At 47.9% G+C, this 15,213-nt stretch overlaps 1 pseudogene; it reads left to right on the top strand.

Moving 5' to 3' along the window:
- Positions 1-15,213, top strand: part of LOC124018069 — a 118,053-nt pseudogene that overhangs the window by 40,678 nt on the left and 62,162 nt on the right.

The following is a 15,213-nucleotide window of genomic DNA, read 5'->3' as shown; positions in this document are numbered from 1 at the left end:
CCTCTCTGGTACTATACTGTCTAATCTAACATATAGGATCCATCATGTCTCCTCTCCTCTCTGGTACTATACTGTCTAATCTAACATATAGGATCCATCATGTCTCCTCTCCTCTCTGGTACTATACTGTCTAATCTAACATATAGGATCCATCATGTCTCCTCTCCTCTCTGGTACTATACTGTCTAATCTAACATATAGGATCCATCATGTCTCCTCTCCTCTCTGGTACTATACTGTCTAATCTAACATATAGGATCCATCATGTCTCCTCTCCTCTCTGGTACTATACTGTCTAATCTAACATATAGGATCCATCATGTCTCCTCTCCTCTCTGGTACTATACTGTCTAATCTAACATATAGGATCCATCATGTCTCCTCTCTGGTACTATACTGTCTAATCTAACATATAGGATCCATCATGTCTCCTCTCCTCTCTGGTACTATACTGTCTAATCTAACATATAGGATCCATCATGTCTCCTCTCCTCTCTGGTACTATACTGTCTAATCTAACATATAGGATCCATCATGTCTCCTCTCCTCTCTGGTACTATACTGTCTAATCTAACATATAGGATCCATCATGTCTCCTCTCCTCTCCTCTCTGGTACTATACTGTCTAATCTAACATATAGGATCCATCATGTCTCCTCTCCTCTCCTCTCTGGTACTATACTGTCTAATCTAACATATAGGATCCATCATGTCTCCTCTCCTCTCTGGTACTATACTGTCTAATCTAACATATAGGATCCATCATGTCTCCTCTCCTCTCTGGTACTATACTGTCTAATCTAACATATAGGATCCATCATGTCTCCTCTCCTCTCCTCTCTGGTACTATACTGTCTAATCTAACATATAGGATCCATCATGTCTCCTCTCCTCTCTGGTACTATACTGTCTAATCTAACATATAGGATCCATCATGTCTCCTCTCCTCTCTGGTACTATACTGTCTAATCTAACATATAGGATCCATCATGTCTCCTCTCCTCTCTGGTACTATACTGTCTAATCTAACATATAGGATCCATCATGTCTCCTCTCCTCTCTGGTACTATACTGTCTAATCTAACATATAGGATCCATCATGTCTCCTCTCCTCTCTGGTACTATACTGTCTAATCTAACATATAGGATCCATCATGTCTCCTCTCTGGTACTATACTGTCTAATCTAACTCCCTCACCTCCCCCTCCCCTCCCTCTCCTCCCTCTCCTCCCTCCCCTCCCTCCCTCTCCTCCCCCTCCCTCCCTCCTCTCCTCCCTCTCTCCCCCTCCCCCTCCCTCCTCTCCTCCCTCTCTCCCCCTCCCTCTCCTCCCTCTCCCCTCCCTCTCCTCCCTCTCCCTCCCTCTCCTCCCTCTCCCCTCCCTCTCCTCCCTCTCCCCTCCCTCTCCTCCCTCTCCCCTCCCTCCCCCCCTCCCTGTCCTCCCTGTCCTCCCTCCCTCTCCCCCTCCCTCTCCTCCCTGTCCTCCCTCCCTCTCCCCCTCCTGTCAGATCCTGCCCAGTATATCCAACGCCCAGCCAGCGGTGAGGAACATGGCAGTCGTGTGTTTGGGGACGTGTGCTCTGCACAGCAAAGACCTGGTCAACACACATCTGGTGCTGCTGCTGCAGGTAATAGTCACCCTCTGTCCCTGTAGATGAGGTCACCCTCTGTCCCTGTAGATGAGGTCACCCTCTGTCCCTGTAGATGAGGTCACCCTCTGTCCCTGTAGATGAGGTCACCCTCTGTCCCTGTAGATGAGGTCACCCTCTGTCCCTGTAGATGAGGTCACCCTCTGTCCCTGTAGATGAGGTCACCCTCTGTCCCTGTAGATGAGGTCACCCTCTGTCCCTGTAGATGAGGTCACCCTCTGTCCCTGTAGATGAGGTCACCCTCTGTCCCTGTAGATGAGGTCACCCTCTGTCCCTGTAGATGAGGTCACCCTCTGTCCCTGTAGATGAGGTCACCCTCTGTCCCTGTAGATGAGGTCACCCTCTGTCCCTGTAGATGAGGTCACCCTCTGTCCCTGTAGATGAGGTCAGTATCACCCTCTGTCCCTGTAGATGAGGTCAGTATCACCCTATGTCCTTGTAGATGAGGTCACCCTCTGTCCCTGTAGATGAGGTCAGTATCACCCTCTGTAGATAGCCCAGCTAGATGAGGTATTGACCCTCTCTCTCTGTAGATAGCCCAGCTAGATGAGGTCACCCTCTGTCTCTGTAGATAGCCCAGCTAGATGAGGTATAGACCCTCTCTCTCTCTCTGTAGATAGCCCAGCTAGATGAGGTATTGACCCTCTCTCTCTCTGTAGATAGCCCAGCTAGATGAGGTATTGACCCTCTCTCTCTCTGTAGATAGCCCAGCTAGATGAGGTATAGACCCTCTCTCTCTGTAGATAGCCCAGCTAGATGAGGTCGCCCTCTGTCCCTGTAGATAGCCCAGCTAGATGAGGTATAGACCCTCTCTCTCTGTAGATAGCCCAGCTAGATGAGGTCGCCCTCTGTCCCTGTAGATAGCCCAGCTAGATGAGGTATAGACCCTCTCTCTCTGTAGATAGCCCAGCTAGATGAGGTATAGACCCTCTGTCTCTGTAGATAGCCCAGCTAGATGAGGTCACCCTCTCTGTCTCTGTAGATAGCCCAGCTAGATGAGGTATTGACCCTCTGTCTCTGTAGATAGCCCAGCTAGATGAGGTATAGACCCTCTCTGTAGATAGCCCAGATAGATGAGGTAACCCTCTGTCTCTGTAGATGAGGTCAGTATCACCCTCTCTGTAGATAGCCCAGCTAGATGAGGTATTGACCCTCTCTGTCCCTGTAGATAGCCCAGCTAGATGAGGTCGCCCTCTGTCTCTCTGTAGATAGCCCAGCTAGATGAGGTATAGACCCTCTCTGTCTCTCTGTAGATAGCCCAGCTAGATGAGGTATAGACCCTCTCTGTAGATAGCCCAGATAGATGAGGTAACCCTCTGTCTCTGTAGATGAGGTCAGTATCACCCTCTCTGTAGATAGCCCAGCTAGATGAGGTCACCCTCTGTCTCTGTAGATAGCCCAGCTAGATGAGGTATAGACCCTCTCTGTCTCTCTGTAGATAGCCCAGCTAGATGAGGTATAGACCCTCTCTCTCTGGAGATCGCCCAGCTAGATGAGGTATAGACCCTCTCTCTCTCTGTTGTGACGACCCTCCCACTCTGTCTGCCGTATTCTGTCTTTGTTCTTGTTTTCTTATTAGGATGCCGGTGGGCGGAGTTGAGAGGGTCGTCAGCTACATGGGAAACACCTGGGCCAGGTGTCTCCCAGGATAAATAGACCTCTTCAACATTCATGGAGGAGACTCTCTCCATGCAGACACCTGTTGTAGATTGTGGTGTGGTTCTTGGTGGCCTTTTGTTTGTTTGCTTTGGCACCTTTCAACACCCTGCATTATCACATTCATGCATGCAAAACACTCACTTACACTACGGACTACTGATTACACACACCATTGGATATTTTCCTTAGTTGCTTTAGTTAATAAATATATCTTTTGTTACTCCTTATCTCCACGTTGTCTCCCTTTGTTACGGGCTTTGAGCCGGTTCGTGACAAGTGGGGGCTCATCCGGGATCTTTGAACTATTGGTTTGGGAGACCGTGGAGGTACGTGTTTGGTTTGAATAGTGTTTGAGTGTGATCGGCCCAGTATTGGTTGCCTTTGTTGTTTGGTTTGTGTGCTGCGTTGGAGAGAGTATAATGGTTAGTTTCCAGGCCCTGCCTAGCCTGAACTCTTGTTCTACTTTCTGTTGGGACGTCAGTCTGAAGTGAGTAATCTGCTGTGTACCTCGGTGGGAGATTTGGGTAGGGTAGTGGAACTTGCTACCCGGAGCTATAGCCTTTTTCCCCTGATAGGTTTAGCGACGTGTTTCATTTTTTGGAATATGTTGGGCATGGTTAATGTTTGTTATTTTTGTGTGGTGTCTGTGGACTGAGCAGTTGTCTCGGGGGCACATCCGTGGCTTGGTGGAATTTGCCAGCATGCTGGGGAGTTCTATTTCCTTGCCAGCGGGCTACAGTGCGTAAATTCCCACCGCAAATCTGCACGAAGACTAGGGTTGAGTTATTGTAGGTTTTGGGGAAGCTCCATATCTCATCTCTCTTCTGTGGTGCTCAGGGTGATTGTCAATTCTCGGGTTGTGTTCTGGTGTGCTCAGCAGAAGGGAAGAGCGAGAATTGTTTTTGTGTGATTATGGCGTCTTATGTAGATAAGTTCATTCGCTCTCCATCAGAGGAATTGTTAGATTTAGGTACTAAAGAACAGCTGTTGAAGGTCGCGGAACACTACAAGGTTGAGATTAGTGATAAACGTCTAAAGAATTCTATTAGGTTGATATTGAAAGCCAATCTGATGGAGAGTGGTATTCTTGAAGTTACCACCGGGCCAGCCTCTGCTGAGGATTTGTTGTCTCCCCATAACGTTACAATGGCCATTCCATCGGTTAGTCCTAGTTGCCTTCTTTTTGAACAGCAGAAAGAACTGCTTTTGTTACAGCTAGAGCATGATCGTGAGAAGCTAGAGCATGATCGTGAGAAGCTAGAGCATGATCGTGTGAAATATGAAAAGGAATTGGCATTTAAACAAGATATGGAGCGTGCTAAAATCAAGTTGCAACAAGAACGTATAGAGTTGGTTAGGGAAGGAAAGATCTCAGGGGAGAGTTTGTTTTGGGAAGGTGACCCAGATTTACCTAGGGGTAGTTCCGCTTTTGGTCGTGCCCCAGAGACATTTGATATTGTTGGGAACTTGCGGTTATTGCCTCGGTTTAATGAAAGGGACCCCGAGACATTCTTTTCGTTGTTTGAGCGGGTTGCTGACGCTAGGAGTTGGCCTGATTCTGACCGCACTTTAATGTTGCAGTGTGTGCTGACTGGTAAAGCGCAGGAAGCATATTCAGCTCTTAGTGTACACGACAGTGCCAGTTATGATAAAGTTAAAACAGCTGTGTTACAGATTTATGAATTGGTCCCTGAGGCTTACCGCCAACGATTTAGAACTTTAAAAAGGGACGATAACCAGACTCATGTTGAGTTTGCGCGACAGTTATCTTTACAGTTTAATCGCTGGTGTTCTGCCTCTGCAGTTGTGACTTTCCAAGGGCTGTGTGATCTGATTATGTTAGAGCAATTTAAGGACACAATTCCTGATCGTATTGCCACTTATATTAATGAACAGAAAGTAAAGAATGTTGCTGAAGCTGCGGTTTTGGCGGACGAGTATGTGTTGACTCACAAAAGTGTCTTTGCAAAACCCCGTATTCGGAAAGAGTGGGGGTGTTCGGATAGATTTGGGCTTCGCTCACCGAGATACTTTGATTCTCGGGCAGAGTTCTATTCAACTAGGGTTGAACCTGACTCCCATGGTAAGGCTGACTTTGGGCAGGAGTGTCACTACTGTCAAGGTTCAGGTCATTGGAAAAACGAATGTCCACTTCTCAGGTCAAAGGGTGCTTACGCTAAATCTAAGCCTGCTGCGTTAGCTGCACCTGTTCCACATCAGTTCATTCTTGACTCATTTCCTCAGGCCCAGGAGAATGTGAAAGTCCATATTGATCCAGACTATTTACCTTTCATTACAGAAGGTTTTGTGTCTATGTTAGGAAGTAAAGACCTAGTGCCAGTGAAGATCCTGAGAGACACAGGTGCCTCTGAATCATTTGTGTTGGAGTCTGTGTTACCCTTTTCTGCTGAGACTGATTCGGGAATAGTGTTCTAATTAGGGGAATAGGTTTGAACACTCTGTCAGTTCCATTGCATAAACTGATGTTGGATTGTGGGCTGGTGAAGGGTGAAGTTGTTGTGGGGGTGCGTCCTTCATTGCCTATTGAGGGTATCGACGTTATCCTTGGGAATAACTTAGCAGGTGAGCGGGTATGGCCAGTTGTGTTTCCATCTCTAGTGGTTTCCACTAAGCCGTCATTTGTTGGGATTCCTGATGAGAGTGTACAGAGTTTCCCAGAGGTGTTCTCTGCGTGTGCAGTGACACGTTCTATGAGCCGTGGCGAACTAGTCACTGCGCCGACTAATGATAATAATACAAAGTATGTCACTGTTTTCCCTGTTATCCCGTTATCTGTAACCCGCTCAGATCTAATCAATGCTCAACGGGATGACCCCACGTTGGAAGAGTTGCGTGATCAAATTGTGCCTATAGAACAGTTGGGAGATGTCGCCCATGGCTATTTTCTCCAAGAGGATGTCCTGATGAGAAAGTGGGTGTCTCATGATAGTGTTTTTCTGGGGGAGGCAATTAGTCAGGTTGTTGTACCAGTTAAGCTTCGTGAGTTGGTGTTGGAAACTTCTCACAGTGACGTTGCTGGACATATGGGGGTGAGGAAAACCTACAATCGCATATTAAGACATTTCTTTTGGCCTAGATTAAAGAGGGATGTTTCTGATTTTATCAAAACTTGTCACACCTGTCAATTAACTGGTAAGCCTAATCAAGCTATTAAACCAGTACCATTGTTTCCTATTCCTGTACTCAGCCAACCTTTTGAGTATCTAATTATTGACTGTGTGGGTCCTCTGCCTCATTCTAAAAAGGGTAGCAGTTACCTGTTCACTGTGATGTGTCAGACCACTAGGTTTCCTGCTGCCTATCCTCTCCGATCTATCACGACTAAATCGGTGTTAAAAGCTTTGACTCAGTTTCTCTCATTGTTTGGAATCCCTAAGGTCATTCAGAGTGATCAAGGATCTAATTTTACCTCTAATCTGTTTGGTCAGGTTCTTCAACAGCTTCATATTAAACACAATGTGTCTAGCGCCTATCACGCGCAAAGTCAAGGAGCACTGGAACGTTTCCATCAAACACTTAAGTCTTTGTTGAGAGCTTATTGTACTGAGATGGATAAGGATTGGGAGGAGGGGTTGCCTTGGTTACTGTTAGCCGCTAGGGAAGTTTCACAGGAGAGCACAGGTTTCAGTCCAAATGACCTTGTGTTTGGACATAGGGTGCGTGGACTTTTATCTGTTCTCCAGGATGACTGGAAGTCTCCCGAGCCTCCTCAGTCCCTGTGTTCGTATGTGTGTGATTTCCGGCGACGGCTGTATGCCGCTGGTGAAATGGCTAAAGAGAAGTTATCATCTTCACAGGATAGGATGAAGGGCATATTTGATCGCCGAACTGAGCCTCGTCACTTTAGTCCAGGTGACCAGGTTCTTGCTCTGCTGCCAATTGTTGGTTCTCCTTTTCAAGCCAAGTTTCAAGGTCCATATACAGTGGTGCGCCAGTACACTGAGCAAAATTATCTAGTTGCCACTCCAGAACGGAGGAAAGCACACCAGCTGTGCCATGTAAATCTGTTAAAACCCTATTATGCACGTTCCTCTGAGACTGAACAGTGGGATTCTACAGAGGACGGTAAACCTGTTCTTTTGGCTGATACCGTTGTTTCCTTGGGTTCTTGTCGTGCTAGATCTGTGCATGAGGAGGAAGATGTTCCTGGTCCTGACGATTGTATATTGCAGGGTAGATTGAAAAATTCAGAAACACTGGATATTTTAGACAGTCTTCTCACTCACCTACCTGTTGATGAGCGGAAAGAGATGGTTGGTCTGATTCAGAGATTTCCAGGTTTATTTTCTGATACACCTACACGTACAAACTTAATAGAACATGATATTGACATTGGAGGTGCTGACCCCATTCGTCAGCGGTTCTATAGAGTTTCTTCAGAGAAACTACGTTGTCTGGATGCTGAGGTCAAGTACATGCTGGAGAGTAAGATAGCAGAGCCTTCTTTCTCCAGTTGGGCTTCTCCTGTATCTTGGTCAGTAAACCGGATGGAACAAACCGTTTTTGTACGGACTACCGTAAGGTAAACAGTGTCACAAAGCCAGATTCATTTCCTCTTCCTCGGATGGAGGACTGTGTTGATCAAGTCGGTGCAGCTAAGTTTGTGAGCAAATTTGACCTGTTAAAAGGCTATTGGCAGGTGCCACTGACGAGTAGGGCACGTGAAATCTCTGCCTTTATTACACCCTTTGGTCTGTACTCGTATTCAGTTATGAGTTTCGGTCTGCGCAATGCACCTGCCACTTTTCAGCGACTTATGAACAGGGTTGTCGCCGGTCTGACCGGGTGCGCTGTTTATTTGGACGATGTAGTGATCTATGCAGATACTTGGGAAGAACATCTGTCCCGTATTCAAGCCTTGTTTGAACGTCTGGCTGCAGGTCGCCTCACAATCAATCTGGCAAAATGTGAGTTTGCTCAGGCGACCGTTACATACCTTGGAAAAGTGGTTGGGCAGGGTGAAGTGCGTCCTGTTCGGGCTAAAGTGGTGGCTATTGATGCTTTTCCACCACCAACTACTAAAAAGGAACTGATGCGTTTCTTGGGCATGATTGGTTATTACCGTAGTTTTTGTAATAACTTCTCTACTGTGGTCGCTCCTTGACAGATATGCTGAAAGCTAAGGCTGTTTACGTTTGGTCTACTCGTTGTCAACACGCTTTTGAAGATTCAAAGAGGTTGCTTACCTCAACTCCAGTGCTGGCTGCTCCTCGCATGGATTTGTCATTTACCTTGCAGGTGGATGCTAGTCATGTGGGGGCAGGTGCAGTTTTGCTGCAAGCAGATGTGTCTGGGATTGAGAAGCCTGTTAGTTTCTTTTCTAAAAAGTTTAACGATTATCAGTTGAACTATTCGGTTATTGAAAAGGAAGCGCTAGCACTCATTTGGGCGCTACAACACTTCGAAGTGTATGTCGGGTCGGGGGTAGTACCTATTGTGGTCTACACCGACCATAACCCCCTCACTTTTTGAGGTCCATGATGTGTCCAAACCAGAGGATAATGCGATGGTGTTTATTTTTACAATCATTCCATCTCGATGTGAGGCACATCCGGGGGACTGAAAACGTGATTGCTGATGCGCTCTCTCGTGCGCCCTGTTCCTAATGTTTACGTGACTAACCATTGTTTCGTATTGTCATGTTCTCTCTGTCCTGTCTGCTCCCTCCTGGTCTTGTTTTCTTTCCTCTTAAATGTTGCTTCCTGTGCGAAGGTTGCTGAGGTCTGGGGAGGAGGTTGGCTGGGGCAAATTGTAAGTGTGAACACGTAAACCCTCATCAATTTGGGGCACAGAGGCCTGTGTCAATTTGGGGCGCAGAGGCCTGTGTCAATTTGGGGCGCAGAGGCCTGTGTCAATTTGGGGCGCAGAGGCCTGTGTCAATTTGGGGCGCAGAGGCCTGTGTCAATTTGGGGCGCAGAGGCCTGTGTCAATTTGGGACGCAGAGGCCTGTGTCAATTTGGGACGCAGAGGCCTGTGTCAATTTGGGACGCAGAGGCCTGTGTCAATTTGGGACGCAGAGGCCTGTGTCAATTTGGGACGCAGAGGCCTGTGTCAATTTGGGGACGCGGGAGGCTGGTATGTTGTTCCGGGGTCCTTGTTGGTCCCCGGTTTTATGGGGGGAATGTGACGACCCTCCCACTCTGTCTGCCGTATTCTGTCTTTGTTCTTGTTTTCTTATTAGGATGCCGGTGGGCGGAGTTGAGAGGGTCGTCAGCTACATGGGAAACACCTGGGCCAGGTGTCTCCCAGGATAAATAGACCTCTTCAACATTCATGGAGGAGACTCTCTCCATGCAGACACCTGTTGTAGATTGTGGTGTGGTTCTTGGTGGCCTTTTGTTTGTTTGCTTTGGCACCTTTCAACACCCTGCATTATCACATTCATGCATGCAAAACACTCACTTACACTACGGACTACTGATTACACACACCATTGGATATTTTCCTTAGTTGCTTTAGTTAATAAATATATCTTTTGTTACTCCTTATCTCCACGTTGTCTCCCTTTGTTACGGGCTTTGAGCCGGTTCGTGACACTGTGTAGATAGCCCAGCTAGATGAGGTATAGACCCTCTCTCTCTCTCTGTAGATAGCCCAGCTAGATGAGGTATAGACCCTCTCTGTCTCTCTGTAGATAGCCCAGCTAGATGAGGTATTGACCCTCTCTCTCTGTAGATAGCCCAGCTAGATGAGGTATTGACCCTCTCTCTCTGTAGATAGCCCAGCTAGATCAGGTATAGACCCTCTCTCTCTGTAGATAGCCCAGCTAGATGAGGTATAGACCCTCTCTCTCTCTGTGTAGATAGCCCAGCTAGATGAGGTATAGACCCTCTCTCTCTCTCTGTAGATAGCCCAGCTAGATGAGGTATAGACCCTCTGTCTCTGTAGATAGCCCAGCTAGATGAGGTCACCCTCTCTGTCTCTGTAGATAGCCCAGCTAGATGAGGTATAGACCCTCTCTCTAGATTGCCCAGCTAGATCAGGTATAGACCCTCTCTCTCTCTCTGTAGATCGCCCAGCTAGATGAGGTATAGACCCTCTCTCTCTCTCTGTAGATAGCCCAGCTAGATGAGGTATAGACCCTCTCTCTCTCTCTGTAGATAGCCCAGCTAGATGAGGTATAGACCCTCTCTGTCTCTCTGTAGATAGCCCAGCTAGATGAGGTATTGACCCTCTCTCTCTGTAGATAGCCCAGCTAGATGAGGTATTGACCCTCTCTCTCTGTAGATAGCCCAGCTAGATCAGGTATAGACCCTCTCTCTCTGTAGATAGCCCAGCTAGATGAGGTATAGACCCTCTCTCTCTCTGTAGATAGCCCAGCTAGATGAGGTATAGACCCTCTCTCTCTCTGTAGATAGCCCAGCTAGATGAGGTATAGACCCTCTCTCTCTCTGTAGATAGCCCAGCTAGATGAGGTATAGACCCTCTCTCTCTGTAGATAGCCCAGCTAGATGAGGTATTGACCCTCTCTCTCTCTGTAGATAGCCCAGCTAGATGAGGTATAGACCCTCTCTCTCTGTAGATAGCCCAGCTAGATGAGGTATAGACCCTCTCTCTCTCTCTGTAGATAGCCCAGCTAGATGAGGTATAGACCCTCTCTCTCTGTAGATAGCCCAGCTAGATGAGGTATTGACCCTCTCTCTCTGTAGATAGCCCAGCTAGATCAGGTATAGACCCTCTCTCTCTGTAGATAGCCCAGCTAGATGAGGTATAGACCCTCTCTCTCTGTAGATAGCCCAGATAGATGAGGTATTGACCCTCTCTCTCTGTAGATAGCCCAGCTAGATGAGGTATTGACCCTCTCTCTCTGTAGATAGCCCAGCTAGATGAGGTATAGACCCTCTCTCTCTCTGTAGATTGCCCAGCTAGATGAGGTATAGACCCTCTCTCTCTCTCTGTAGATAGCCCAGCTAGATCAGGTATAGACCCTCTCTCTCTCTCTGTAGATCGCCCAGCTAGATGAGGTATAGACCCTCTCTCTCTCTCTGTAGATAGCCCAGCTAGATGAGGTATAGACCCTCTCTCTCTCTCTCTGTAGATAGCCCAGCTAGATGAGGTATAGACCCTCTCTGTCTCTCTGTAGATAGCCCAGCTAGATGAGGTATTGACCCTCTCTCTCTGTAGATAGCCCAGCTAGATCAGGTATAGACCCTCTCTCTCTGTAGATAGCCCAGCTAGATGAGGTATAGACCCTCTCTCTCTCTCTGTAGATAGCCCAGCTAGATGAGGTATAGACCCTCTCTCTCTCTCTGTAGATAGCCCAGCTAGATCAGGTATAGACCCTCTCTCTCTCTCTGTAGATCGCCCAGCTAGATCAGGTATAGACCCTCTCTCTCTCTCTGTAGATCGCCCAGCTAGATCAGGTATAGACCCTCTCTCTCTCTCTGTAGATTGCCCAGCTAGATGAGGTATAGACCCTCTCTCTCTCTCTGTAGATAGCCCAGCTAGATCAGGTATAGACCCTCTCTCTCTCTCTGTAGATCGCCCAGCTAGATGAGGTATAGACCCTCTCTCTCTCTCTGTAGATAGCCCAGCTAGATGAGGTATAGACCCTCTCTCTCTCTCTGTAGATAGCCCAGCTAGATGAGGTATAGACCCTCTCTGTCTCTCTGTAGATAGCCCAGCTAGATGAGGTATAGACCCTCTCTGTCTCTCTGTAGATAGCCCAGCTAGATGAGGTATTGACCCTCTCTCTCTGTAGATAGCCCAGCTAGATGAGGTATAGACCCTCTCTCTCTCTCTGTAGATAGCCCAGCTAGATGAGGTATAGACCCTCTCTCTCTCTCTGTAGATAGCCCAGCTAGATGAGGTATAGACCCTCTCTCTCTCTCTGTAGATAGCCCAGCTAGATGAGGTATAGACCCTCTCTCTCTGTAGATAGCCCAGCTAGATGAGGTATTGACCCTCTCTCTCTGTAGATAGCCCAGCTAGATCAGGTATAGACCCTCTCTCTCTGTAGATAGCCCAGCTAGATGAGGTATAGACCCTCTCTCTCTGTAGATAGCCCAGATAGATGAGGTATTGACCCTCTCTCTCTGTAGATAGCCCAGCTAGATGAGGTATTGACCCTCTCTCTCTGTAGATAGCCCAGCTAGATGAGGTATAGACCCTCTCTCTCTCTCTGTAGATTGCCCAGCTAGATGAGGTATAGACCCTCTCTCTGTAGATAGCCCAGCTAGATGAGGTATAGACCCTCTCTCTAGATTGCCCAGCTAGATGAGGTATAGACCCTCTCTCTCTCTCTGTAGATAGCCCAGCTAGATGAGGTATAGACCCTCTCTCTAGATTGCCCAGCTAGATGAGGTATAGACCCTCTCTCTCTCTCTGTAGATTGCCCAGCTAGATGAGGTATAGACCCTCTCTCTCTGTAGATAGCCCAGCTAGATCAGGTATAGACCCTCTCTCTCTGTAGATAGCCCAGCTAGATGAGGTATAGACCCTCTCTCTCTGTAGATAGCCCAGATAGATGAGGTATTGACCCTCTCTCTCTGTAGATAGCCCAGCTAGATGAGGTATTGACCCTCTCTCTCTGTAGATAGCCCAGCTAGATGAGGTATAGACCCTCTCTCTCTCTCTGTAGATTGCCCAGCTAGATGAGGTATAGACCCTCTCTCTCTCTCTGTAGATAGCCCAGCTAGATGAGGTATAGACCCTCTCTCTAGATTGCCCAGCTAGATGAGGTATAGACCCTCTCTCTCTCTCTGTAGATAGCCCAGCTAGATGAGGTATAGACCCTCTCTCTAGATTGCCCAGCTAGATGAGGTATAGACCCTCTCTCTGTAGATTGCCCAGCTAGATGAGGTATAGACCCTCTCTCTCTCTCTGTAGATAGCCCAGCTAGATGAGGTATAGACCCTCTCTCTAGATTGCCCAGCTAGATGAGGTATAGACCCTCTCTCTCTCTCTGTAGATAGCCCAGCTAGATGAGGTATAGACCCTCTCTCTAGATTGCCCAGCTAGATGAGGTATAGACCCTCTCTCTCTCTCTGTAGATAGCCCAGCTAGATGAGGTATTGACCCTCTCTCTCTCTGTAGATAGCCCAGCTAGATGAGGTATTGACCCTCTCTCTCTCTGTAGATAGCCCAGCTAGATGAGGTATAGACCCTCTCTCTCTGTAGATAGCCCAGCTAGATGAGGTCGCCCTCTGTCCCTGTAGATAGCCCAGCTAGATGAGGTATAGACCCTCTCTCTCTGTAGATAGCCCAGCTAGATGAGGTCGCCCTCTGTCCCTGTAGATAGCCCAGCTAGATGAGGTATAGACCCTCTCTCTCTGTAGATAGCCCAGCTAGATGAGGTATAGACCCTCTGTCTCTGTAGATAGCCCAGCTAGATGAGGTCACCCTCTCTGTCTCTGTAGATAGCCCAGCTAGATGAGGTATTGACCCTCTGTCTCTGTAGATAGCCCAGCTAGATGAGGTATAGACCCTCTGTCTCTCTGTAGATAGCCCAGCTAGATGAGGTATAGACCCTCTCTGTAGATAGCCCAGATAGATGAGGTAACCCTCTGTCTCTGTAGATGAGGTCAGTATCACCCTCTCTGTAGATAGCCCAGCTAGATGAGGTATTGACCCTCTCTGTCCCTGTAGATAGCCCAGCTAGATGAGGTCGCCCTCTGTCTCTCTGTAGATAGCCCAGCTAGATGAGGTATAGACCCTCTCTGTCTCTCTGTAGATAGCCCAGATAGATGAGGTAACCCTCTGTCTCTGTAGATGAGGTCAGTATCACCCTCTCTGTAGATAGCCCAGCTAGATGAGGTCACCCTCTGTCTCTGTAGATAGCCCAGCTAGATGAGGTATAGACCCTCTCTGTCTCTCTGTAGATAGCCCAGCTAGATGAGGTATAGACCCTCTCTCTCTGGAGATCGCCCAGCTAGATGAGGTATAGACCCTCTCTCTCTCTGTGTAGATAGCCCAGCTAGATGAGGTATAGACCCTCTCTCTCTCTCTGTAGATAGCCCAGCTAGATGAGGTATAGACCCTCTCTGTCTCTCTGTAGATAGCCCAGCTAGATGAGGTATTGACCCTCTCTCTCTGTAGATAGCCCAGCTAGATGAGGTATTGACCCTCTCTCTCTGTAGATAGCCCAGCTAGATCAGGTATAGACCCTCTCTCTCTGTAGATAGCCCAGCTAGATGAGGTATAGACCCTCTCTCTCTCTGTGTAGATAGCCCAGCTAGATGAGGTATAGACCCTCTCTCTCTCTCTGTAGATAGCCCAGCTAGATGAGGTATAGACCCTCTGTCTCTGTAGATAGCCCAGCTAGATGAGGTCACCCTCTCTGTCTCTGTAGATAGCCCAGCTAGATGAGGTATAGACCCTCTCTCTAGATTGCCCAGCTAGATCAGGTATAGACCCTCTCTCTCTCTCTGTAGATCGCCCAGCTAGATGAGGTATAGACCCTCTCTCTCTCTCTGTAGATAGCCCAGCTAGATGAGGTATAGACCCTCTCTCTCTCTCTCTGTAGATAGCCCAGCTAGATGAGGTATAGACCCTCTCTGTCTCTCTGTAGATAGCCCAGCTAGATGAGGTATTGACCCTCTCTCTCTGTAGATAGCCCAGCTAGATGAGGTATTGACCCTCTCTCTCTGTAGATAGCCCAGCTAGATCAGGTATAGACCCTCTCTCTCTGTAGATAGCCCAGCTAGATGAGGTATAGACCCTCTCTCTCTCTCTGTAGATAGCCCAGCTAGATGAGGTATAGACCCTCTCTCTCTCTCTGTAGATAGCCCAGCTAGATGAGGTATAGACCCTCTCTCTCTCTCTGTAGATAGCCCAGCTAGATGAGGTATAGACCCTCTCTCTCTGTAGATAGCCCAGCTAGATGAGGTATTGACCCTCTCTCTCTCTCTGTAGATAGCCCAGCTAGATGAGGTATAGACCCTCTCT

The sequence above is a fragment of the Oncorhynchus gorbuscha genome, unplaced genomic scaffold (genome assembly GCF_021184085.1).
Source record: "Oncorhynchus gorbuscha isolate QuinsamMale2020 ecotype Even-year unplaced genomic scaffold, OgorEven_v1.0 Un_scaffold_387, whole genome shotgun sequence".
In the NCBI taxonomy this organism is placed as follows: domain Eukaryota; kingdom Metazoa; phylum Chordata; class Actinopteri; order Salmoniformes; family Salmonidae; genus Oncorhynchus; species Oncorhynchus gorbuscha.
This window is presented reverse-complemented; position numbering and strand designations above follow the sequence as displayed.